At 36.3% G+C, this 26316-nt stretch overlaps 1 long non-coding RNA gene across 2 annotated transcripts; it reads right to left on the bottom strand.

The window, feature by feature from the left end:
• Positions 1 to 8858: 8858 nt before the first annotated feature.
• LOC145677431 (uncharacterized) lies at positions 8859 to 25701 on the bottom strand. Of its 2 annotated transcripts, none has more exons than XR_014129833.1 (4): positions 25394 to 25701; positions 19042 to 19164; positions 16694 to 16798; positions 8859 to 10929 (listed from the first exon to the last, which is right to left on the bottom strand). It is a non-coding gene; the product is annotated as an uncharacterized LOC145677431 (long non-coding RNA). The 2 variants fall into 2 exon arrangements; XR_014129832.1 differs by having other exon boundaries at positions 8859 to 9259.
• Between the last annotated feature and the right edge of the window lie 615 nt (positions 25702 to 26316).

Below are 26316 nucleotides of genomic sequence, written 5' to 3'. Positions count from 1 at the left end.
TTCGAGTACGTCACATGTCCCAGAAGACGTGGGACATGATTTAAGTTTGTTATTTTCACGATGTATCAGAACTTGAACCATGGATTAAGAGATTTCTTTTCATATGTGTCGACTGTGGGACAATGTCCCAAACAAAGAGGGACGTAGATACAATCGTGTTCTAGTTACGTTCTACCAAAAAGTGCACCAGATATAATAGCAGAATGTACAACTTTATTTTCCTAGCTTTCGCATGTGAGACGGTGTCTCAGCAGTAATGAGACATGTTGAAATTTGTCCATTAGCTACATGTCGATATCAACACACATTGGCCACATTTCAATATCGATCATGCGATCCCACTAGTGAAATTCCTTTAGTTTACCGAATTTCTTTGTGAGTCCCCTTGCACAATTTCAACTTCGCATAAGTTGTTGCATCCTTATTGGTATGCAACCATGCACATCATATTATTGGTGAATTGGCAATGGCCTTCATGTTCTTGATGCTATTCCTTACATTTCCGACGCATTGAATTCACGTTTACTGAGTACGAGTGAATTTCTGGCCATTTTTCGTTAATTGTTTCCACACATGTGAATCATCCTGCTTCATCTATTGTGCTCTATCGACACTCCAGATGTATTTTTGGAGCATTTGAGTACAAATTCGCTACACTTTATACTCAGAACTTCACTGTTTTCCAGCATCCGTACCTGGCGATTATGCAACCACACACAACGGGAATGAAGGTGTCCGCCATTTTGTATTTGTTTCAGATATTGACTTAATACAAACCAATTATTGTTACCTGGTAGAAACGCTGTCAATTCATATCCATTTAGACCAATTTCCATTAGGCAGATTATCCGGAACTCCCTACGTTCCTTTGGGGAATCCATTCCGCGTGCATGGTAGGACTGTAAAACATGCCAAATTCAATACAGCAGATATGACTTCTTCAGTGAATTTTTTACCCGCCCTCTTTACTTTGGATAGTTTCTGAACTATTGGCGTCCGAAAGTACTTTTCCCACGCTTTCGGCACCTTGTAGATCTGAAACTATGTCCGATAGCTAAAAGTTCAAGAGAACTTTTTCTCTTATCTCAGTGGCAGGAGTCACCTCCCAAGAGTTGTAACAGTTATTTTGCAACACCTGATATATGTAAAAGCTAATTTGCTTTTACGTGAGTTCAGAAGGTCTAACATCCCCATGCCGTAAACGTCGCCAACACCTAGTGGCCCACTTGAGGTAAACGTCGATCGTCGAAGAAGCTAAGCGTCGAAGAATTGCCGCTAGTTTCCCACTGGCGGCAGGGTTTCGTCGAGTCGAGACTTATATCTCGAGTCGGTGTTTTGAAGTTACCACCGTGTAGCAGCGAGGAATTCGTTTTCGTCGAATCGAAGGGATCAACACGAACTAACGCCAGTCATGTGCATGCGGTTATTATTAAATATTATTTTTTTCTGACGAATTGTCCTTAAAGTGAGCTCCGGGGGTCAAGAATAACCAGTGCCTCAACATTATGAAGTGAAAAATCTTGAGACCAGTGCGATAGTTGTAAGAATTCAGATGGCAAGTGTCGTCGATCATTAAAAAGTGAGTATGGGAGAACTATGAAATAAAGTAAACAGACACGCGTGATTTTGTTACAGAATTACATGGCAAAAGAATTTTATCTTATCGCAAACAGTTATCGTCTCATATACACGGTTAAAGGAGCACTCTGATTGACCTAATTAAAAAAAGAAGATCTCAATCATTTATCCCTTTACAATCGACGTTTCCTTCATCGCCTCCGTGGCGAAGTCGAAAGAATACCCGCGCAATAATCCTAAGTTTGGTGGTTTGGGCCCCCTTCGGGGTCCTTTTTCACGTTCATAGACTCATTTTAATGTAAACAAATCATACATATAGGCGATTTAACATATTTTGGGGGAGTAATTTTGTGGTTCATTAGCGTTTTGTCGCGTCTCTGCCACTGGTGGGCCGCTGGTAGTATAAATTTCAAAACCGAAAAGGAGTCACCGCGGATCGTCGCTGCGTGGCCGCCAATTTTTTGCGAGATATCGATAGTTGCCCATCGCTGGCCCACCGACACTTACAGCATGGGGTCAGTTCCCTGACATAAACCCATGAGTTCGCCGGCGGCTCTAGGACACTTTATATCTTATGCGAAAAGCGTATTTACGCCGTCATAATTTTCTTCTCTCCAAAACTCAAATGAGGTGAAGCCTTGTCACCCCAAACATTTTCACATGATTACATTGTTACAATTTGTTTAAGCATTAAATAAAATAAAACTTACTCCCAGTGCCTTTCTGGATATAGTCTAAATTAGTAATCTGTAAGCCATTTTTTTAAAAAAACTTTTTTTATTACTGTGGCATTTGGAATGAAATTTTACGAATTAAACCACAGGGCAACAGGAAATTAATGTTTTATTGTAATGTAAACCATGTCGATGTCCATTGTGTATATAAAACAACATGGTTAAGAGAAAGCAAAGCTGAAATTTCATAACTCACTTTTAGTTATTTTTAATTTGTATAATTACTCTGTGAAAAGCTGAGTAGCTTAAAAGATGCCCACGTTAGTTGTTATCCTAGTATATAAATTTAGTAAGACTATTCATGGCTTTGGATTAAAATAAATTTAGTGTTCTGTAAAGAAGGACCTTTGAATAATCGACAATTGTGGGCCTTGCCGGACAAAGGGAACATAGGTCTATGTGCCCTTTTTCCGGCAATCGTTTTAAACGATCCGCCATGTTGTTGTGATTGTGCCCAGAAAGTTTCAAACAAAAATCTCTATTCGTTAGTCTGTGGCAAAACTTTTTTTGAATCTGTGCAGCTGGAAAGAACAAAGAAATAGTCGGCAGCAGACAACAGTGGTGTTTACGTATTTTGCCTGTTGTTTTGAGGTTACATTTATAAAGGAAGTTTATTATTAAATAACAGATATTTAAAGCAATGGAGCAGTCAAAAGCTAAACGTAAACGTAAATCATACAGTAACAATATAAATCTTAAACGTGAAAATGCTAAAGTGAATCGACTTAAAGGTGAAATGTATGTAAACAGATGTGGGAAGACTGTAAGTGGCAAACAGTTTGGTTATGTTCCTGATTGTTGTAGTGAGAAGTGTTGTATTCGTTTTACTAAAGAACATCAGGAAGAATTATTTTCGTTCTTTTATAATCAAGGTAAAGAGCTCCAAGACTCATTTATTTCTAATTGTATAACAAAAACAGAACTTAAAACTCACGCCATTCATCCCAAAAAGGCCCGAATCAATACATGGACCTATAGCCTAAACGTTGGTGGTTTGAATGTATCAGTTTGTCAGGGTTTCTTAAGGAAACTACTACAAGTTAGTCCTAAAAGAATAAGGGTAATCCAACAAAAAATGTTGAATTCACAAGACTTTACAGAACGGAGAGGTCATCACACCAACCGGCCCCACAAATTGAAACCGAACGTTTTGCATTTGATGAAGACGCACCTTGAATCAATTCCACACAGCCTAAGCCATTATAGTGGTAATAAAACCTCTCTCAAATACTTTGACAACCCAGAGCTCAACATTAAAACGTTGTACACTATGTTTCAAGAGTTTTATAGGGCTGAAACTAATGAAAACTTGAAAATGGGCTACCCCCACTATTTTAAGTGTTTTAAGTCTAAGTTTAGTAATGAATTTGGTATAAGAGCACCTAAAAGTGATGTATGTGATTATTGCACAGAGTGCAAAGAAAAACTGGCAAGAAATCCTAATGACCCAATCAAAGTACCGTATCAGGTTCATCAGAGGAAGTATAAGAGAAGACAAGCTTTAAGAAATGAGTACATTGAAAAAGCAAAAAATGATCCATCTTTTTTGGTATGTGAATTTGATTATGCACAAAACTACGCGGTGCCAAGGCTGAATGTTAACAGCCAATTCTATAAAAGGCTTTTATGGCTATATGCATTCAATGTACATGTTTTTAATGATGACGAGTCTTACTTTTACTGTTTCATGGAATCACAAGCATGTAAGAACTCGAACAGTGTGGCTTCATTTTTGTATGATTGCCTTAAAAAATATGTAGAAACATCACAAGTAAAAACTATTGTTTTGTTATCAGACTCTGCGGGAGGACAGAACCGCAATGCTACAATGATTAAGTTTTGCTCTTGGTTCAGCAAAGTGTTTAATGTTGAACTAATTCAGTTGTTTCCAGTTAGGGGACATTCTTTCACACAGTGTGATCGGAACTTTGGGCTCGTTCGGTCTCATATAAAAAAGAAAGAGGTCATTGGAACTGCAAAACCATGGCTTCAAGCTATGGTTCAAGCTCGGCAGAAACCCAGCCCCTTTACTGTAATAATGGATCGAAATCTGATCAAAAGTTGGGACGAGAGCCTTGAACCTTTTTTTTTAAACATTCAAAAGACTTCAAAACATCTGAAGTTCACTATCATGAAATATGTAATGATCAAATACAAATGTGATGGAACTGTATTGTGTTCTCCCAATTTCATCCCTACCTACTCGCCTTTCAAGTTCATGAAAAATGTTAATAAAGCAACATTAGCACAAGTTCAACCAACAACAGTGCTATTTCCTCAAGTGTCACAAGCTAAAATGGTTGATGTTAGAAGTCTGATGAAGTACTTGACCGCTGAGGACCAAAACTGGCTGGAAAGTTTGCTTGAAGAGAACGCTGAGGCCTAACTAGACCTAACAAAACATCCTTTCTATGATTTAGGTATGTAATTTTGTAATAAAGTTTGTTCTTTTAAAACTTGTGTTTTGTTTCCAAACATGATAACTGGTTGCTGGAAAAAGGGCACATAACATGTCTTACAACTTTTATTTTTTACTAAAAGTACTTTTCAGTAATCACCATAGTAATATCACTAACATATAAAGAATGAAATGTCCCACCAAAAAATATTCATCACAGGTGTTTCTTTAATTATAATTAATATAAATTACAACTCTTAACTTTGAGAGCTCATTCCCGAAAGTACACTTTTACTCTATGTGCCCTTTGTCCGGCAAGGTCCTCAATTTAGGGGGGAAAGGTAGAAGAGGTGGGTTTGGTGCTACACGGGTAGGAATGTGAAGAAATAATTCTTGAAGTAGGGCTTCAGACTTTAAGTTTCTATTGACTACCTTATGTAGAAACTTTACATTTCTGCGAAAATCCGGAGTCTGGATATTCATATATTGCAGGAGATCATCCCTGGTATTAGAATGAGCAGCGAGAACACTAAAACGTACTCTGGCGAGATTCATGTTCTCCCGCTCCACATAGATTCCAGTAATGGATCTTGGGTGATCCCGCTTTTCATTAACTTTCTCTTCCTAAATGTGTAGGACGCTGCTCACGTACGTTTTGGTTAATGTTGATAAACCGCACGCAAAAAAAGACTGCAATTCCGCCGTAGACAGACCCCAAGGTAGACCACATGGAGAAGCTGACGCTGTATGAGTTTAATATTTAGTTGATTGAGTTTATACAGAAAAGTAGAATTAATTTATTTAAGTAGGGTTTCAGGCAGTTAATTCTATAATATATGACATTTACTGAAACTTATAAGTTCATAAACTGCACCTTGCTTTATGACGCCTGAAATTTGTTGTCTGTCCTGGTTTGGTTATTCTCTCCTTCATACAAGAATCATATTTTTCGATTCAATATTAATTAGCCTACAAAATCCATATTAAACGTGGCAAAGAAAATCAGAAAAAGAGAAAACCATAACTAAAGACACGAAGAAACGAAATACAAACTAGTTTCAGAGAAGAGATGGGTTTATTAGTGGACGTCCCTAAGCAAGGCAATGGCAATACGAACGATTAGAACACTTCAAGGAGGTTTTCTGCTGACCACGATGTTTTGCGGAGATACTCCGGAGTCACGAGGGTGAAGGCGTGTTCCACAGCTGTTCGTAATTCCTGCGTTCTGTGATATCAAGTGTTTCTCACTTGTTGCTTTATGAAACCCAACAGAGCATTGTGTGGTGTCGTCAGATCGGGACTTCTTGGAGGCCAGGCAAAGGAAGCTGCTCAAGATGCACAACCTCTTCCAATCCAGGGGCCAGGAAATGTCTAATTCAGGTAATTGCGCACCAGAACCGCGAAAAGCACTGATCCTCCATTCAGCTGTATCACAACAGTGTCTTTGCTACCATTTACTTCCAGTCGAGGCACCAACCACTCATTAAGCATATCCAGGTAAGAATGTACACTGACATTGTCTTCGAAGAAGTAAGCCCAAAAATGAGTGTCCCTCTCATTCCAGTCCATACCATCACCTGTGGTGGGTTTCTCTCCATCTCCTTGTAAAACCGGGGTTTTTCCTTATACCACATTACAACGTTCCGAGAATGTATTCTCCGGTAGATAGCACTCTCGTCTGTGAAGAGGAGTGCATCACAGGATCGTTTTGAAGGGAACACTTTAAAGAGAGTTCTGCATGTCTCACCGCGCATCCATGTCGGCGTCACTCAGTTCTTTCACAATGTATTGGTCGGTAGAACATCAATTTTGGATCTTCTTTCATGTGCCTCATCATGGTGGTCCGAGGAATACCAACCTCCGAAGACCTTTTACGAGTTGATTTTGAAGCCGACTGCTGCAATGATGCTTCCATTTTTCGGCACGTTTCCCTCCGTTTTATCGCTCAACCGATTCGGGGAAGGTCTTTCACACTGCCCGTAGGAAATGCACGTTTTTCCCACCCAACATTCTTGCTTTTTTTGGTGGATTAATACCAAAGCGGTCTGTAAATTTCGCTTTAAAACTTTCCATGGTGTCAGTAGTGTAACGCCTTTCCTGAAGCCAAACCGCAACAAATAATCTTATCTCAATGTTATCACACATGGTTGATTGTTCCAATTTCACTGCAAATAGATGTTACCAAGCAGAAAACGAATAAACATGGATAGCTATGTTGGCAGACAATGCCAAGCAATTTTTACCAAAAATTTTTTTGGATAAAACCTAAAACTGGCAGAAAAAACGCCCACTTCCGGACTACACTGTAATATGTGGGAAATGCACGAGCAAAATTGCACTATTTGACTCTAGAGATAGAATTTTTGTAACTTGGCATCATAGTGCTGCGTAGGCCTACGACAATAGACAACAAAGTGCAAAAGAAACACACCAGAACTTTCGAGCCCAAACTGTTCTAAGTGCAGAGGAGGAAAATGTGTTACAGCATGACGTTTTTATAACTGCGAACTGAGGTTTCCCTTTTACAGCTGCAGATATACATCTGTAGATATCTTGTTTAAGGGTGTCAGCACAGAAAGTGTTTAAGAGAGGATATTTACCAACAATTTATCTATGGTAGATTGTCATGGTCATTTAGCAAGAGATATTTCAACGTTCTTGCCGTTAGACTGAGTTAAAATATCAAACGTTCTAGAGCTGTAGTGTACCATTAAACGGTGAAGAAGTGTTTGCATAATATGAGTTAACTGTTGGAGAACACCGTAGCCAGTATCATAGACTACGACCCACACAGCACACCGACGTCCAATGCACATCCATTTAACGTTCGAACAAGGATTTACGGGATGTCCAGTAGACGTGTGGTTTTGGTCCATACAACGTCTAGTGAATGTACACTGGACACTACACGTTGCACAGTTGCCATGAGTCCACTGGCTGTCCAGAACGTACATATTATGTCCATTTCTGGTATCAAAACGAACTAATTATGGACATACAGACGCTCAATGGACGTTGTGAGGACATGGACTTTTGGTCCATACGTTGTCCACTGGATATACACAAGAATGTTACTTTGGTATAGTTGCCATGCATCCCCTGGACATCCAGAACGTCTATATTTTGTCCACTTTCGGACCTAAAATATAATAATTATGGATTTCCAATTGACGTGGAGGATGTCCATCTGTGGATATCATTGGACCTGAACGTACAAATAGTGACTAATCTGTGTTCCTACACAGACCTATTATAGACTTCCACTGAATGTTCTAAAGGACTGCCACAGAAGAATTATTCAATTAAAGCCTGCTACGGAAGCCATACTATCTAGAATCAATCTATCTCTAACATAGGTGAAATTTTACCATATCAAAGTGACATCTAAATAAGCATTCTTCCATCAACTTTGAATACAGTCAACAAATACACACGTCAACATTTATACTATAAAGGTTTTTGTGCACACACAAAAACCAAGAAGACATTATTATGGTCATATTTTTTAATATGTTAAAGATTTTGTACCTTTCCAATCAAAATTATGATTCTGTGTACCACAAAAATAATTGGTTTTAGATTTTTATCTACTGGAAGATCAAACTATTTGAAGATTCGGTATTAACATCAAACTTAGTTCCAATTTTACGTGGATTAATCCTTCCTTATCTCCCGAAAATAAGAACTCAAAATGTAATTAAGAAAGTAAAGTATTCTGCCCATACGCTTCAGTTATTACAATTTGTTGATTAAAAAGCTTCAAATCTGGATCATCTTCCACTCTTGTAGATGTGTAGAAAGATATCACAAACTGGAAATCCTATCTAAACACCTTCGTTTCCCCGCTGCCCACTTTCCCTATTTCTAAGTTTGATGTAAAAATCTCCCTCGAATCACTCTAAAGTTTCAAATTCATTTGTAAAACATCAGTTCTCTCTTTTCCTTTGTACGAACAAACAAGACAGCTACGCTTTACTTCTCATATTTAAACAAATGATGACCAAATCTTTTTAACACTATCCCAAAAATGTTTTCCCTTATCACATCTCATAGGACAAATATTAACTTCAATCAGAACGTTTCAAATTATTGAAATTATATACATTAAAGAATAAGAAAGGCGTAACATAGAATGAAACGAATAAAATAACAATATACTTTATTGGATTACCTCAAATTACATCTTGAAGTTCTTAACAGTGCTTCTTATATTGGAATTTTTGTAGATAGACTGCTCCATAGTATTTGTCTTTTTAATATATTGAATGAGATTGTAATATGATTTTTTTTTCGTGTAAGAATGGTTTTCAAGAGTTTGGTATACCTGTTTTATTCTTGAGATTATAAAAGGTATTATAAACACATAATACTGTTACTAAAATAAATACCTTTTAAAAACAAGTCAATTTCTAGAAGTAGGAGTAAATATATACAGAACCATTTTAGTTTAAATAGATGTATTGATATATTATTTTTAACTATTATATTACATTACGATGATTCACTGACATATAAAATTCTTTCTTCGTGCGTTCCATTTTTATTTTTTCTGAAATTAAGAAAATGGGAAAATTAATTCTAGGTATAATCATCACAATGATCAAAATTAAAATCAGATTATGAGGTTGCTGTTAAGTAAGGTTCTTTAAGATTAACTTTAAAGAGTAAAAATTACATGACGGATTCAACCTGGGACCTTTTGGCTTTAAACTATACAAACGGGACTCACAGGTATACAAAGTTACAATTCCAAATTCCAAATTGAACTAGTACAAATTACAAAATGTATTATTAGCGGCAGTTTCAAGCCTTCTGAAAATCTACTTGTTTCTTGCAGCCTTGGGCCACAAAATGTATTTCCGTTTCATACTTTATTCTATTTAAGCAAAAATACAGTGAATCATAATGCCGTATATACAAATTTCAAATTTAACTTATAAAAGTCGTGATTATTACTGTTATTACATTCAGGCTAAGAAGCAGGCTTTCCCATTCCATTGTAAGATCGAAGAATGTTAAAGGAAGGAGATTATTTTCTAAAATATCAGAAAAATATATACTATAAGTACGAGTATATCCCCACCTATCCGAAATAATATATGTACAGGTGGCACTTGTAACGTGCGTTTAAAAGAAAAAGAAAAATTAAAATTGTTATAACGCATCGTCACTGGTCAGGGTCACAATACGCCACCCCCAATATTATAGTAGAGAGAAATCAGCATTAAAAATTAGAGAGAGTATATAAGCATATATAAGCACTCAGCTTTTAATTTACGCTATTAATCTGCATAGACGGTTTTAAATTAGTTAAATTCAGCTACTAACTTCCACGTACCAAAAATATTAACGAGTATCCAAATACTAGTTATTAATTAGCTTGAATAACATGTATCCTGAATTTAAATTTAAATAATTATTATTTTCGAATAGAACAAGAAACCGGTACAATAGCTTACAAGAAAATGCAACATTCAAATAATGGTTCCAATAGTCAACTACCCCAAGAGCTATCATGAAAATTTCAGGAATTAATAATTATAACATATCCTATTAATAATTTTAGGTTTATGAAATATCGAAATATATATAATTAAATTTTAAGACAAAAGCTGAATTTACAAGTTGACTGTAATGCAATTTAACCTTCAGGTTACAGTTGTCAAATTAATTGAATGACGGTCTATAACAGATTCTAAAGATATAATTAACTCCTAATAGCAAAATCATAGAACAAACTCACCCAACTTTAGATGTTTAACACTAAGTTACTTCCAGAAATGACAATTATTAGTTGTTAACAACGGATGAATATTATACACCATTATTATAACTATAACAACACTTGGTCAAAAGGTCCGACCAGTTTCAATTTCCCCTGAATTCTGACGTAAACCGTATCTACAGAATATCACGTTGAAAAACTGTCACTGGATGGCATAGTTACCAATTTATCAGTGTTACCAACACTTGTACATTAATAACATTTGTTTGATTTTTTTTAAACATACAACAACATCGAGAGTCTCCATAAAATAAAAGTTGTACTTGCAGTCGGTAGTTGGTAGTTGATTATTGAAGTCTTGTGTCAATTTGGTTAGAATATCAACACCTACTCCACCACCAACTACTAATACCAGATTCATTCTCTCATGCACCACCAAATAAAAGTAAAAACTAAAAGCAAAAAAGGACAGTCACATGACATTCAGTCCAGGCCTGGAATAAAAAAAAATATTAACATCACATTCATACAATATTTAAAATATATGTTGACCAAGTTGTTAATTAGTGTAATTCTATCTTTAATTTAATTTACTTAATTCAAGATTCTGACTAGAAACAGTTGGTCTACAGAAACTAAGTTACAGTTGGTTTGATCTTACTTATTAACAGTTAATCTAGGTTCACGATAAATTTTTGTCATTGAAACGTGTAATTTTTTTACATCATTAGGATTCTCAATTGATCTAACTTGTAACGTATTCCTTGTAAGGAATATCAAAATCTGGAATGGGCCAAGCCACCTAGGACATAATGATTTAGTCACCTTATCAGCTAGATTAGATTTAAATTGGGACTTTATTAAAACCTTATCATTAACTTGATATGTTACAGGAGATCTTTTCCTGTCATATTCTCTCTTCTTAGGGTGCCACGCTTTTTCCAAATTCTCTAAAGCTGTTACCCATAAATTTTTGTCCTTTTGTCTGATTTCATAGTTATCAATTTCCCATTTCACATCTAGGGGATCGCATACATTATAATTATACACTAGCTCCATTGGTGAACATTTAGTTTCAGTATGTTCTGCTGAGTTTATAGAAAATTCAATTTCATGGAGACCCTGATCCCATTTAGTTTGTTTATTCCGAAAATAAATTTTCAGAGAATCCTTTAAAACACGCAAATAACTCTCCGATGCGTTCGAAGCAGCGTGGTACGGAGATATACAAATATCCCTAATTCCTTGTCCGTACAGAAAATCTTTAAATAAAGATGACACAAAGAGACTCGAATTATCATGGGAAACCGAATAGGGAAATCCAAATCGGCACATAATTTTATACAGCTTACCTCATACCCTTTTAGCACTTAAAGTTCTAAAAGGCTCTAACCACATAAATTTAGTACAAGAATCTACAACAATGAGACAGTATTTGCCAGATTTTGATTCACATAATGGCCCACATACCATAGGGCGTTCAGAATTTTCTCATATTGAGAAATAAGTTGTCCCATAGATTGTCTATTAGTACTTTCATTTATTTGGTATTCCTTGCAGCTTGAAATATAATCCCTACTGTCCCTAACGATTCCATTATACGTGTATCTTGCACAGATTTTAGAGATACTTTTCTGCGTTCCAGCATGAGCACCCGGTAATATATTATTATGATAATAATCAATTATAGAAGTTATCAAACTCTTAGGAATACAAATTTTATAGGGATTTTTAATAGCTTTCGTCTTTTTACATAATATACCTTTAACCAATTTATATTCATCTACGTTTAAATTATTTTCTAATTGTTCAATTACTTTCATCAATTCTTCATCCCTTCTCTGATGTGTAAACATAGCCTGAGACGCTAATGGCATTAACCACAAATTAATTTTACACATATTTGTTATCTTATCTTTCCAAGTAGGTTCTAAATCAACTGACTCGAACATCTGCGTGTCATGGACCCTGGAAATAAAATCTGAAGGCGTGTTTAACACACTAGGTACACTCATGTCCAAAATTATTGTCGCATGTCTATAAATAGGTTGTTGTAGGAATATAATTTGATAACGAATTCGCCCGGTATTTCTGATAATGTTAGTATGTATATAATCGGCAAAGACATGTATGTGGAAGATTTCATGTCAAAAGAGCAGTAAATAAGAATAATAAAACGAAAATAAAACTTTCTTGTCTATTTAACAACATTTTGTTTTACTCATTATAATTTTCGTGTTTATAATTGTTTTCCTATGAAATTTACCACAAATATACATTTCCCGATTATACACATAGTATCAGTATTAAAAGTACCCTGCAAAATCATTATCAAATTATATTCTTACAAAAAACAGTTATAGATATGCGACAATCATTTTGGACATGAGTGTACATGTTTGACTTCAAAATCAAACCCTAACAGCCGATATAATAAACTTCCATAGTTTTTTACTTTCTTTAAATTTCGTATTGCATACGCTAATCCTTGGTGATCCACTCGTACCTCAAAATTATTTATGTAAATATGTTTTAAAACGTTCCATACATTCAACCAAAGCCATTAATTCTAATAAATATATAGGATAATTTAAATCATAAGGACGAAGTTTTCGACTAAAATAAGCTATAGGCCGTAACACCCCATTACTATCATATTCTTCGAGACACCCCCCTAAGGATTTTGCTGATGCATCTGAACTAATTACAAACTTACAGTTTAAATTAGGTAAACATAATACAATATGAGTCTCGAATAAATCTTTTAATATATCAAGTGCCGCTTGCTGCTCAGGACCCCATACAAACTCAACTTTTGCTGATCTTAATCGGTTAATGGGTTTTAGAACTTCCTGAAAATGTGGAATAAATTTGGAATAATATTGCAAAAACGCTGTTAAAGCTAACAAACCTCTTCGGTTTTTGGGGGAGGTAAATTTTTAATAATTTCAAGTCTAGAGGGATCTAGATACAAATCATTTCCATCAATAAAATATCCAAGGTACGATACCTTAGTCTGAAATAAGGCTGACTTACTTAAAGATAACGTTATCCCAGCTTCTCTGAATTTCTGCAATACCAATTCTAATACACGCTTATGTTCATCGATAGTATCTTGAAACATTATGATATCATCGAAGAACCACTAAATTCCTGGATGTTTTATTGGATACAATATTTCTGTCATAATTTTTGATAAAATATGGGAACCTGCGGTTAAACCGAATGGCCAAACTCTCCACTGAAGCAGCCCCCTATGTGTCATGAAAGCAGTGTATTTGCTAGAATTTTCAATGAAAGGAATTTGTTGATACGCCCTCCGGACATCAAGATTTGATCTTATTTTACCTTTAGATATCTCAGCTAATATATCCCCCATCCTAGAAGTGTATTGAAGATTTAAATATAACCGGGAATTTAAATCCTGATAATTAACTATTAATCTTTTGTCCCCCGATTTACAATTAATCTCGAATAATATCCATATGCTTCTGATCTTGTTTACTTAATGCATACGACTTTTTCCTAACTGGTGTTTCATTATCAACACGTATTTGATATTCAACACCTTTCACCTTCCCTATTTTCTTACAAAACACGTCAGAATAATTATTAACAAGTTCATCTACACACCCTTGCAACGTATTGTCTTGTTCCAATAATACTAAATCTACCATCAGAGGATTTGTACAGCTATTCTCCCCAAGACCGCTCTGCAGTAAAGAATTTGGTACTTTTCCTTCCGTACAGTTGGCAACTCTGCTACTCACTGGGCCACTCACATTGGATGTTGATTCCCCAACAAACCGTCTGGACAAGGACCCTTTCGGAAATTGGCTGGAGAAACCAAGACAATCACCAGCATCATCGTTGTCTTTCCTTGGATAAGTAGGAGAAATCTCTGACCCCCCACCTCTCATCGAATCTACCGGCGAATAAGTTAAAGGCGCAAATTGTCCTTCTAATTTCAACCACAGTTTGTTCCTAACCAAATCCAAGTTTGCCTGAATTTGCCTAAGTTCCCTTATGCCCACAATAAAAAAACTGGACTCAAATTAGGCACAAGAAAAAACTTCAAATTATAGACCCTTCTACGGAAAGTTATAAGTAACACCACATATGAATTTAATGTCAAAGTTTTATTATCCACACCAACACCAGTAAAAGTTTCACTTCTCACAGTTATTTGTTTTGTTATGCATGAGTTCCAACGTTCAAATTGCTCTTTATTTACCATTGAAATAGTACAGCAGCTATCTAAACCACCGTAATATTTTGGTCCCATAACAAAAGCCTGAACAAAAACAGCAACGATATGTTTTTGACGTAATGTATCCGGACACTGTTTATTAATTTCAGAACGTGATGGTTTCATAAATTCCTCAACACTTGAATCACACCGGGATTTCACTTTCGTGGGCCCCATACATATCATATTACGTTGTTTTTCCGTGTTATGCTCAGACATAAATTGCCCCTTGTTTTGAAGTTTTTATTCTGGTAGAACAGTTTATAGTAGAAGTTCCTTCCCCACAACCACTATTTACATATCCATCTTCACTCATCAGATCATCATTATTAGGCCGGGATTGACACGAGGAATGTGCATTACGAGTAGTGGAGCGAAGCCGATCACTCACACCCATGTTTGTTTTCACGCCAACTGTCCGCCTTACATTACAGTAGTTATAAGAATGCGCACCACCCCAAACATAGCACTGTAACTGCTTCTTCTCTTTCACACTAGAAGCGGATGTCAGTCCTTTATAAACCAACAAATCCTTTTTGTAAAGTTCATATTGATTTACTGCAATCAATAAAGTATGCCAACTTTCCAGTTCTTTCACCAAATAGCATAGTTAGCAATTTATCAGTGTTACCAACACTTGTACATTAGTAACATTTCTTTGACTTTTCTTTATAACATACAACACAGTGTGAAGCTCAGCGCTGACGTTCTGTTTCCAAAGCGTCCTTTTAGAATTTATAGTAACTTTTGTTACCATGGCGTAGTATCGTATTTGATCGCTTACTTAGGTTCTATAACAAATATTTCAGCTGTTTCTTTATTACTCAAGTCAATGATGCACCAAAGAACACACCAGATGCGTTTGGGAACCGGATGGTCAACTTGGCGACGCAAGGTGGGGCGGACGGGCGTGACATCTTTCTTAAAGCAAATTTCCGAAATTTTTCAAGCCTTTAATTTTCAAGATATCAGAATGAAACTGCATATGGATTGCGTGCACCATTGGGTATTTCTCAAATTTTTTGAGATCCCTATGTGAAACGAGAGCCGGGTCCGAAGGGATGAGTTTTTTCAGAAAAAATTCCGATTTTCCGGTTCATGTGTACGATACGGACATGTGAGTGGTACCATTAGAAATAACTCGTTATACTGAAGAAAATTACGTTTGAACCATGACTCTATGACTCTAGGTCAGATAGTAATGACACAGTACATTTTTGAAGTATATATATATATATAAATGGATCACCTTCAGAGTTTTAAAAATTTCTCCCGACCTTAGTTTCCGAAATACAAGATTGAAATTTCGCACACATACTGTGTACATAACAGCGTATTTTTTAATAAAATTCAGATACCTTTGTCGACCTAGGCCCAGGCCAGAAGGCAGCAAAAATTTCGATTTTTTCTTCAAAAAATTTCCCAGTTTTTTTTCGATTATCCCCTTCCTAGTGTATAATACGGACAAGCGAGTGATACCATTGGAAAGCATCCTCTATCCCTAAAGAAAACAAGGTATGAACCATGATTCTACGATAAATATTAAGGAAGTAATAGCTGTTTGAGTGAAAGTCTCAGATTAACTCAAAAAGTGGAAATCCTTAAAGGGTTAAACGATTCTATGCATTTATTTATGGTTTCGTATCTTAATCTACTACTAATGTAGCATGAATACAAATTAATATCAAGATGTTCGTTGAAACGATGATTTTTCTTTTCCAAAGTTTCGTTAAACACTCAGTAAACACCCTGACACTTTTTTTAAAATTAAGTTAAACGGGTAACTGTAAACAAGTATACTATTTCTTCAATACAACATAGCTGCTTGGTATCGTAGAGTTTGTTATCAGAGTACATTAAACTTCCGTTTCTATTCTGTACGTTATCTTGTTCGTCTACCTGATGAATTGCGCAATCCATTAAAACAACCGTAATATCATTTCACTACTTTGGAAATTTGTGGAGTTTTATAACTTAAAAATACACTAGCTCAATAAATCATAACTAACCTTTGTTCTCTTCCCTCCTGTCTCTCCTTCGTTCGTCGCAGCCACTTCTGAATTGTCGTCTCCACTTTTTTTCCGTAACTGTCCCGCAAGCTTTTTCTACGGATTCTGTGGAAAGAAGAATATGTGTTATAGTTGAGTCTGCGTGTATTATTTTTGCATTCTAACATCTGCAAATCTATGAGATCTAAACCAGTTATAACCAAAAAAAATAAAAATAGCAACTAAAGAATTTTGCAATTGGCGTAATCATGTCTGTTTTCCTCTAACCTGGGCCGTAACTTGTTGGGGGGCAGGGAGGGCAATTGCCCACAAGGAAAGCTCCCCGCCGTTCGCGGGAGCCCACTTTAGGACATTTTTATTCCATATACGATACATGTAATTATAAATGAAGCATCAAACAGGTTCACTACATTGCATAAACAAAACGGCACACAAAAGGTATATAAAACAAAAATGAGTCGTGGTCCTACTTCAGTAAAAAGTGTCTACTATTAAGGGCCCCAGATAATATTTGTCCTTATGGCTTTGAGATTTGTAAATATTGTCTCTTTAATTAATTTGTCATGTATGGTATGGACCCTGGAGAATGAGGGAGGGCCCACAAAGTGTAAGAGAAAGATGGAAAGACGAAGCCTATTTTCGAATTTTGTGGTAGGGTCTAAAACAACCTCTTGGAGGGGGCTCAAATATTGATGCTTCCCCCCCAAGAAAAGTCTGTTACGGCGCTGCCTCTAACTTTAATTTAGAGCAATATATGATATATAAATTTATTAGGACCTATGTGTAATTGAAAGGAAAAATGTCATAAGGTAGGTATTTGTAATCGACTTGAAAAGTGTTATAAATCTAAATTTGAGCCCATTTACTACGAAAATATATTTATTGCACATAAACATGCTACATAATAATAATAATAATAATAATAATAATAATAATAATAATAATAATAATAATAATAATAATGAACACTAACGCAAAACATGCAAAGCAGAGAAAGAACAAATAAATACCCTCTAATACTGTGTAAATATGTATTCAACTTACTCTTCCTAATATATATGTCAACGATGTGAACTGCTTTAAATACTTTTCCATATATTCTGGAAATTTACCTGTACTATTTCTTTTAAAAGGAGATAAACATATTGGAGTCATTGCACGTAAAATTATCACACTACAGCCCATTTACAAGCCGACCCTTTTCTTTCAACTAAACTTTATTTCCGTGTACTCCTGGATAAATATTTCATTAACTGTCTTAGAAGAAATGATCAAATCAATTACAATTCTATCTAAGTATCATTATAGCTTACAATTTAACCTTTAGTTAAGTCTAAAACCAAATTGATAGATTAATTAGTTTAGAGTAAATACAGAATATATTAGAGTACAAGTTTAAATAAATAGTGATACAATATTTTTGATAAACTTTAATATTTCAGACACGTGCCTCTGGCAAGATGCTACACGTATCAACCTAACACTGCATTTCTACTAGGACAGTACTGCAAATGTCATTTAATTCTGGAGATGGTGAGCTATGGACTGTGTTGTCATGGAAAAACCCAGCCACATATCGTCGGTCCTAAAGAAAAACTGGCATTGGGTCTCGCACAAAATAATCACGCATTGGGTCTCGCACAAATAATTTGATTTGCCGATAAAGTTTTTAGTTGCAAGGCTATTGTAATAAGACTAGCATCGAAAGAAATGTTGGAACGCCGCTCATGTCTCATACGGCCAAATTTTGAATCTAAATATTATTTAAGCGAACATGAATGTTACTGATTGCGACAGCACATGTTTTCCACGATTTCACTACACGCATGAAGTCTTCTGAGCTACATCAAATTTTCAGGAAGACTTTTTTTCTTGTCTTTAGAAAAAATAGTCACATGAGTTAAGACTGTAAATCAAAATAAAGTTTCAAATAAGTCCATGGACATCTCAAAGTATGATGTTTTTATAGAGCAATCCGGCATTCACATTAGTCCAAAACGCACATTTTGTTTGTTAACCACACCATTCAAATAAGTGATGCCTATCACAAAAACACATGATGTTAAGTTTCCGTATTGTCTTGTAACCAATAATATTCATGTTCACTTAGAAGTTCAAAATCAAACCGGCGCTTATATTCTACATGTTCTGAAAACATTTCTTTACAGTGTATTTTTTAATACTAATCCCATTACACTATCCATACAAAAAATATTTTATCGACAAAACAAATGGTGGATTACTTCAAGCATCACCGATGTCATTTAAGTGTTTTGCTTCAAATCCCACAATAAAATAAATGGAGCAGGTAGGGAAAACTATCCAGGTATTCTATAGTATTTACTTACCAAAAACAACTTTCATTCTTAATTTTCCAGATGCGTTGTTGCCTTTTAGATCACAGTAACTGTACTACACTGCCACCGCATCACTTAACAGGCGTTTCAATTGCATCTATTCTCCCAACTTTACTAAGGACATTCACCGAAAAAAAGAAAAGAAAAAGAAAAAAGAAAACATTTCACAAAGTGTATTTAAATCAAAATTATACATAGTAGAAAATAAAGGAAGCAGATTTGTAATAAAGGTCTAAAATTAGGTAAATGAAAGTATTCACATATAAAGCACTGAAGAATTGAAATGCGGGATCGTTTCAGTCAGAACAGAGAAAGAATCACTCAAAAAATGTGCATGGAAATACACAAAATTGCAACTACCTTCATCTGAGATTTTATGGTCCAGAATCTTCACTTTTTATTGTGCAGTATTTTAAGTATTTATTTTACAGTATCTGCAGATATGTTTAACTAGATGAACACTCCATCTAAAAGTTGTTAGTACCGTATATAGTATTGTGAAAGCGTATCTTCAGTATAAAGTAATTCCTTCAGTTGAGTTGAGCAATTCACTCTTCACGAAACGACGGCTTTGTGGTAGAGCGTTCACCTCAGGTGCATGGGGTCCCGGGTTCATTACCCTGCTCCCGCCAAGTGAACATTGTGGTGGACAAACACCGTGTGCGTTGGTTTCCTCGGGGTTCTCCCATTTCCTCCCACTTTCTTCATTCCACAATTTAATTCATTTCTCATCATCATCACCGTCACCTTTAGCCTAACCGGTAGCGGTGCCTGGTACTATATGTTGCATGGTTGTGCAACCGGATATTTTTTTAATACTAAAAATATTTTTAAGTATTAAAGTAGTGTATCAGTAAAAACAATAAATCTTTGCTCTTGTGTGCAAAACAGTATTGATCCATTTCCTTAAAAAATTAACTAAAAAACTGAAAGAGAGTGATTTACATTTCCAGTGGCAGTGAGCGTTGCCACTGGAAGCGGTAACATTGAGCATATGGCAGCGAGCTCCTATCTCTTAACATGGGGAAAAGGATTTATTCTTGCATCGCTCCTATCTTCCCGTATTGCCCGCTTGCAGTTGCACCTTCTTTCGCAACTGGTCAGCTTCTGTAATAGTTACGAATTCCTCCACGTGCTGCGCTTGACTCAATTGATAGGTGTGAGAGAGATACAGACGGTTGGAAGAAAGAAGTTATTCACAAAACACAAAATCGCAAAGAAAAAATGTAAGTCAGGTGGTAGCAGGACGGACCCAAGCTGAGTTTGGTGGGTTGTCGTTCGAAGTCAATATATTTCATTTAACATTTATAATACAATGTTAAAATTTTGGGGATAAGTTTTTTTTTAAATCCTACTATGGGGGGGGGTCGATCGAGTCTCGAAGAAGAAAATGTCTTACCACTGGTCTAATTCCTAGCTCTGTGTCTTTCGTGCACATCGATCCTGTGTTCGATTTCCGGCGAAGAGCATAAAAAATTAATATATAATCATTCACTTCCAATACTCATCTGTCTTTCTTTAGTCTAATTTGCTGGAATGTTATACTATTTTTTTTATTTCGAAGGAAAACATCTTATATTTCATGCTTCTTTATACTAGAACAGCAGACAAAAATACGTGGTTTCTGAAAATGGACTTTTTGCGCCGTGTACTTATACAAAGAAATGCTAACAAAATGCATATTGTCAGAGGAGAGAGGTGTTTCTGGAGGACTAGCTCAGGAGAGTAATGCTCCCGGAAGTAGAAACGAGAAACACAATTCTGATTAGTTGGCGTTATCCACTTCTTGCCACGTTGCATTAAAATAGCAGAAATCAAACGATTGCTGCTGTCGGTCCTCGTGGCCGAGTGGATAGTGCTACATGCTAGTAAGAAAAGTCTCTTTTGGCGTGAGTTCAAACCCGGCAGGAGGAAAGTTTTTTTTACATTTTTATAACACTTATTAAATTAAAATAATGTGAAAATAATACTCAAAACAGTGATTTATTTACTTTTTTGCAGATAAGTAGTAGTAGTAGTATTCCCCTTGTACTACATGATATAGGACTCGTTTTGCTCCCCTTGTACTCCATGATAAAAATTTTTGTAACCAACTTAAAACAACTGGCTAGGATAGCGCGTAAAACAGCTGGCTACAGTAGCGCGCGGAAAAACGTACTTCCGGGAGTATTACTCTCCCGAGGGGGTCGTGTTTCTGGACCCTAAAGAAAATAAAGCGGAAAATATTTGCGGTAGCGATGCTTTCTATTCAGAAAAACTTGGCGAGCAGCCTTTTAGATTTCAATGAAGTCATAGAAAAGTTTGAAGCTCGAAAAGAACAAAGAAAGATCTTCTATTTTAAAATAATGCATATTTTGTATAATTAAATAATTTTGTTTAACTGCGTGCATGATTATATGCAATTTTCTTGCTTTTTTCTTTCTTTTTGGGTTAACGCCATCATTCATGGCTTACAGCACATGCTCTATATTCGATTTATCTCTTGTTCAATAACATTGAGTGTAGAAGTTTTGTATATAAATAGTATATAAACGTATATTGATAGTGGTTGTTTGAAAAAAAGCTTATATATTAAATCAATATTAGAGAAATAATTTGATCAATAATATACAAATAGAGCTTAAAAGACTTTCCACTCCATATATCCGGAATATTTTTTGGATAAGACTTAAGAATGCTGGGGTAAGGGGAACACTTGCGCCAGGCACGTAGCCACGATTTCATAATAGGGGGGGTCCGGGACGAAATACTGTGGTTATCACACTAGGGGCTCGATCATTCTAAACTATTTTACTGACAACTTATATTTGTTCGTTTAGCCAGGATTTCGTAATGGGGGGGGGGCGAAATTAAATACTGTGGTTACACACCATGGGCTCGATCAATGCAAGCCATTTTACTGGCATCATACCGATATTGATTTGTTAGGACAATAAAATGAAAATATGTTAGCTAGTATTTTAATAACAAAATATGAAGAATTCTCGAGTAAAATATTATTTTAAAAAGTATTGAAAAAGTCTTCCGAAGTCATTCGAATTCGATTCTCTTTGTCTTCTTTCTTCTTTTTCTTATCTTCGTTTAACGCCGTCAAGGATAGTAACGAGATCTGTTTTGGCAGTAAAGACATCCTATAAAATGGATTAGAGTTGCCACACAATTGAAAGTTTCTTTGACAAGTGTAACGGGAATCTATGCTGCCAGGCTCATATTTTGGTGATTGGGGGAATTTCTTAAGTTCTATCTGAGAGTCTCTCTGATCGAACCCATTTATCGATCGTCATTTGTAGTCCATAGGATTAGCATGGAGCTAGATGGAATTCGGAATGCACCGTTACAATAATATATATTTTTAACTTGAACCCTTCCCCCATGTTTCCTTCACACAAAGCTCCTTATAAGAAAGAGTTACAAAACGATTGCTGTGGCTTTTTATTTTTAACGATGATTATTCTTTTTCTCGTTTCTTTTTGTTTCATCCTTCCTTAATTTGTTTTTATTTCTGGTTTCGAAGGGGGCTGCCCTTGGCTACGTGCCTGCTTGCGCGTACCTAGATACCTTTGATATTGCAACATTGCAACCGGTGCTTGTACAGACCACGAACCGCTACTGCTAACCGGTATTCGCGTAGGACGTAAAACTCAAAAATTTCATTTCTCATTCATTTACGAAACGACAGAGCATAAGTGATTAGAAGAGGGAAGGGGAAGAAGATGAAGAGAAGAAAATGAAATGAAATGAAATCTGTGAGTTTTACGTCCCACGGTTATGCCGGTTAGGCTAAAGGAGACGGTGATGATGAGAGATGAGTGAAATGGTGGAATGAAGAAAGTGGGAGGAAACGGGAGAACCCCGAGAAAACCCACGAGCACGGTGTTTGTCCACCACAAAGTTCACTTGGCGGGGGCTGGGATCGAACCCAGGACCCCAAGCACCAGAGGTGAACGCTCTACCACTGAGCCACCGCGCCCCCCATGAAGAGAAGTGAGATAAAAAAGAAAAAGAAATGGACTCAAGGACCTTCTGCTATTGTTGTTTGGGGCTAGAGGGAGTGTTCATCTTTATATTATTTCTTTTTAACTTTCCTTCTACTTGTTTAAATCTAACTGTACACATTACTGGGTTGTGCTGTATGCAATTTCGGTAGAGACTCTACGCACCGCTTGGCGAATACATGGTCACCCAATTCCTCTGAGCAGACGAGAAATGATGCAAGAAGAGCTTTTAAGCGATAACTAGAAGTGTAAAATGTCCAAGAACACTCATTATACTCTGAAACAAACTAGGCCTCACCTAACCTGATGTAAATGCACGTAATAATAGAGCAGTTATCTAGATCCTTCCCAGAATTTCTCATATAGCATCAGCATATTCAAGCGGTAGGGGTGCAGAACACTGATGCGCCTCCCATTCAGTTGTAATAAAAAAGAAAGTAATGTGCCCTACGGGGCTCTAACAACCCGCCTTCATTCGCTATCGCTCGCTTGGCAATTCTATGTGAATTGAGGGGTTCATCCGAGCAAACGATTCTACCAAATAAAAAAATTCTGAGTAAAATATGATGGGAAACACATTTCGTGCAGGATGAGAGTGTGAATATAAGTAATTACTGTCAGTGTACATCATACTGAAATGAATTTGAGTGATAGTGGAAGTATTTTATGTGTATATGTGCTTTTCCACTATCCTCGTTTATGCGTATAACTCCAGTAGCTGATTCGCCTGCTCCTTTCGGACGTACGCCCTCGCTACCGCTGCATCCCGGCCTTGAATCGGAAATATAGAATTCGTGCTTTTTATTGGTCACAAGTTGGTTCGTCATTTATGCACTGTTGGCTTTATGCTATACATCGGCAATGTTCTTGTTGTTGAGTTTAACGTCCCGTTCATCAGCGAGGCTATATGAGACGTGGACTTCCTGATTAACGTGGAATCTGAACCATCTGAGCTCCCGCCGGGAATCGAACCCAGGTCTCCCACGCCAAAGGCGCGTACGCTAACTGCTTATTCGCGGAGGAGCTCCAATCCGCAATGTATTTATACTTATGGTATTACTGCTGTATCACCGGAAAAGGAAAATAAAGAAAGGAACATTATTTAGTTTCTCATCCAAAATACTAGATTGTGGCCATGGCTCACTTGATAATGATTGTTGATTGAAATACAATTTGAACGTATGGCATAAAAACTAGTCCATAAAACACTAACCTACTTGTGCAACGTGGCCACTAAAAAGCACGAATGCTGTCTAACCGAGTCAGAGCAGACCAGAAAGCATCCGTAGGGAGCAGGCGCGTGAGCGAGAATGGGTATACGCATAAATGAAGATGATGGAAAAACAATTTATATGCCATAAAATGCATGCCTTGTGTCGCACAGCTTTGGAGAAGGTACAAATGCAATCCAAAAAAGTACAAAAATGTACTAAATTAGGTTAGACTTGATTAGGTTTGCTTAAATGTTCCTCTTATTTCCTGTACTTATTAATACGTACAGTGTACGTCAGTGTGTTCCTTGATAGGGAAATACGATTTCATACTATGACGCCTAAACCCTTCCAAGTGTGACGATCACGATAAATACAAACCTAAGCACTAAGACAACGGACACAAGTCACCGGCTTAGTGCTACGTGTTTGAAGCCAGACTATTGGAGAGTTAGTTACTTTTCTCAAATATTCACAAACTACTGTCCTTTGATCGTTGGAAGGGTTATTTAATGTAGATAGTGATAGGATAGATTTTCCCCGGAATATGAGGCTTTGTTTTCTTGTGTAAAGAAAGCAATCTAAGCAACTATTGGACTAACTTTTAAATTCTTTCAGCAACAAAACGATAATATAACATGTATGGTGATAAACTAAATTACATTTCAGAGTGCCTTGAGAAATAAGGGGGACTTCGTTTTCTTTTATAACTAAAAATAAATCTTCGGAAGACTAAACTAATAACAAAAGTTGTTTCGTCTTTGGAAAGATGATTTAATGCACATGGTTATTGATTGAACTTCATTTTAAAATACTACAACTCAAGCGCTTGCCCCGCGATTTCTTATATATATATATATAATATGTGTGTGTGTGTGTGTGTGTGTGTGTGTGTGTGTGTGTGTGTGTGTGTGTAAGAAAAAATCTAAGGAAGTTGTGGATTCCCTTTTTAAAAAAATCACCACAGTTGTCGCCGTCGGTAGATGAAAGTTACAGCCCGTGAAGGTCACGTGCTACAACATGAGTAAATCAACGTATGAATCGACTGCAGTAGGTACACGCTGTTATACTCACCTTTTGCGCGTGATTAGCGTGTGATATTCTGTTATGGTAGTTCAGTGCAGACACACCACTTACCTTGTTATAAATTAATGACTGTATTTGTTGTAATAAACTATGTACATTCCTCTACACATTTGATTTATTGGAATTACGCAGTTAGCTTACACAAGTGCATGTGCCATGAACTACTTGCACACTGTTCCCACTGTCACAAAAGTTTTACTCACAATCTTTACACTAATATATATTTGACAGACCATATATCTGATACAATCTACGTTGTCTATATTTACTTTTCACAATAACACAGTCTTCGTTATAGCCCGGAGAACTTAATACTTTCAGTTTGCCTTCTTTGCACATCAGTCGGGCGAAAAACCTACCATTCCTCTCTTCTTCTTCCTCTTCTTTTTTTACTCGGTTAGTTTTTATTCTCTTGTTACCGACTGAGTATTGTCCTCACCTACGGGTGTGGGTGTACTGCGACAAATGGTGCCCAGCGGGCTATTCCACGATGATCAATAAATCCTCGTGGATTCGAACCCATACTCCTTACTGTGGATAAACACCTTTCAATATCTTTACTTTAGTGACACCCTGTATGAAACATAATGAAATACTGCTAAACTAAGATATGAACATACTAACGTAAATGAACAAAAAACAAAGAAAAGACAAGCAAGGTACACGAAAAATCACTAATAACACACTTTACATACAACTTATTATTTTCTGGACTGTCCGAACAATTACTATTTACACACGTCCATTGTGGTTCTGCTCACTCCGCTCCAACCATTTCCTTTTAACTTCTGGGGTTGGGTTCCAAATTTTCACATTGTCCATGGATTCAAGTGGTAAGGTTTGTCCATTCTGTGGATCTTCCAGTAGAAGAACTTTATCATTTAAAATATTTCTACATATATAAGGACCTTTGAAAATGTTGAAGAATTTCTTGATCTTCAATTGAAGTAAGTTGCTTAAGTTATGCTGCTGGA

This window comes from Thermobia domestica, unplaced genomic scaffold (genome assembly GCF_964235325.1).
Source record: "Thermobia domestica unplaced genomic scaffold, izTheDome1.hap1.1 HAP1_SCAFFOLD_864, whole genome shotgun sequence".
NCBI lineage: Eukaryota > Metazoa > Arthropoda > Insecta > Zygentoma > Lepismatidae > Thermobia > Thermobia domestica.
This window is presented reverse-complemented; position numbering and strand designations above follow the sequence as displayed.